This window comes from Triticum dicoccoides, chromosome 2A (genome assembly GCF_002162155.2).
Source record: "Triticum dicoccoides isolate Atlit2015 ecotype Zavitan chromosome 2A, WEW_v2.0, whole genome shotgun sequence".
In the NCBI taxonomy this organism is placed as follows: Eukaryota; Viridiplantae; Streptophyta; class Magnoliopsida; order Poales; family Poaceae; genus Triticum; species Triticum dicoccoides.
In genome coordinates this window covers 193,171,369-193,173,689 of record NC_041382.1, presented here as the reverse complement: position 1 = coordinate 193,173,689, position 2,321 = coordinate 193,171,369, and positions in this window count along the sequence as shown.

Genomic DNA, 2,321 nt, shown 5'->3' with positions numbered 1-2,321 from the left:
CGACACAGATATGGATGACTCCAAGTCACAAACCGGATACGTGTATATTTTGAATGGTGGGGCAGTCAGCTGGTGCAGTTGCAAGCAAAGCATCTTGGCGGGATCTACATGTGAAGCGGAGTACATGGCAGCCTTAGAGGCAGCACATGAAGAAATCTGGATGAAGGAGTTCATTACCGACCTAGGAGTTATTCCCAATGCGTAGGGCCTGATGACTCTCTTCTGTGACAACACTGGTGCTATTGCCCTTGCCAAGGAGCCCATGTTTCACAAGAAGACCAGGCATATCAAGCGTCGCTTCAACTCCATTCATGAAAATGTTCAAGATGGAGACATAGATATTTATAAAGTGCATACGGACCTGAATGTCGCAGATCCGTTGACTAAACCTCTTCCACGAGCAAAGCATGATCAACACCAGAACTCTATGGGTGTTCGACTGATCACAATGTAACTAGATTATTGACTCTGGTGCAAGTGGGAGACTGTTGGAAATATGCCCTAGAGGCAATAATAAAATGCTAATTATTATATTTCCTTGTTCATGATAATTGTCTATTGTTCATGCTATAATTGTGTTATCCAGAAATCATAATACATGTGTGAATACATAGACCACAACATGTCCCTAGTGAGCCTCTAGTTGACTAGCTCATTGATCAATAGATGGTTACGGTTTCCTGACCATGGACATTGGATGTTATTGATAACAGGATCACATCATTAGGAGAATGACGTGATGGACAAGACCCAATCCTAAGCATAGCACAAGATCGTGTAGTTCGTCTGCTAAAGCTTTTTTATGTCAAGTATCTTTTCCTTAGACGATGAGGTTGTGCAACTCCCGGATACTGTAGGAATGCTTTGGGTGTGCCAAACGTTACAACGTAACTGGGTGGCTATAAAAGGGCACTACGGGTATCTCCGAAAGTGTCTGTTGGGTTGGCACGAATCGAGACTGAGATTTGTCACTCCGTATGACAGAGAGGTATCTCTGGGCCCACTCGGTAATGCATCATCATAATGAGCTCAATGTGTCTAAGCAGTTAGTCACGGGATCATGCATTACGGAACGAGTAAAGTGACTTGCCGGTAACGAGATTGAACGAGGTATTGGGATACCGATGATCGAATCTCAGGCAAGTAACGTACCGATTGACAAAGGGAATTGTATACGGGATTGATTGAATCTTCGACATCGTGGTTCATCCGATGAGATCATCGTGGAACATGTGGGAGCCAACATGGGTATCCAAATCCCACTGTTGGTTATTGGTCAGAGAGATGTCTCGGTCATGTCTGCATGATTCCCGAACCTGTAGGGTCTACACACTTAAGGTTCGGTGATGCTAGAGTTGTTATGGGAATTAGTATGTGGTTACCGAATGTTGTTCGGAGTCCCGGATGAGATCCCGAACGTCACGAGGAGTTCCGGAATGGTTCGGAGATAAAGATTTATATATGGGAAGTCCTTATTCGGTCGTCGGAAGTGTTCGGGGGTTTATCGGTATTGTACCGGGACCACCGAAGGGGTTCCGGGGGTCCACCGGGAGGGTCCACCTGGCCCGGAGGGCCCTATGGGCTGAATATGGAGGGGAACCAGCCCCTAAGTGGGCCGGGTGCCAAACCCCCCTAGGGCCCATGCGCCTAGGGTTTAGGGGAAACCCTAAAGGGGGCGCCCCCCTTGGCCTGGGGGGCAAGCCACCCCCTTGCCCCCCCTCTAGATCCATCTGGAGGGGGCCGGCCCCCTCTCCCTTGCCCCTATAAATAGAGGGGAGGTGGGAGGGCTGCCGCACCCTTCCCCTGGCGCAGCCCTCTCCCTCCCCAACACCTCCTCCTTCGTAGTAGTGCTTGACGAAGCCCGGCCAGAGAACCGCAAGCTCCACCACCACGCCATCGTGCTGTCGGAGCTCTTCCTCAACTTCTCCTTTCCCCTTGCTAGATCAAGAAGGAGGAGGCATTCACGGGTTATACGTGTGTTGAACGCGAAGGCGCCGTTGTTCGGCGCTTATATCGGAATCAACCGCGATCTGAATCGCCGTGAGTACGACTCCTTCATCCGCGTTCTTGTAACGCTTCCGCGTCGCGATCTTCAAGGGTATGAAGATACACTCTCCTCTCTCTCGTTGCTAGTCTCTCCATAGATTGATCTTGGTGATGCGTAGAACTTTTTTTAATTTCTGCAACGATCCCCAATAGTTTGGACATCGGAATGGTTCCGGATGAAATCAAGAGTATACCAGAGCACCGGGAGGTTACCGGAACCCCTCGGAAGGTATATGGGCCTTATTGGGCCTTAGTGGAAGAGAGGGAAAAGAAGC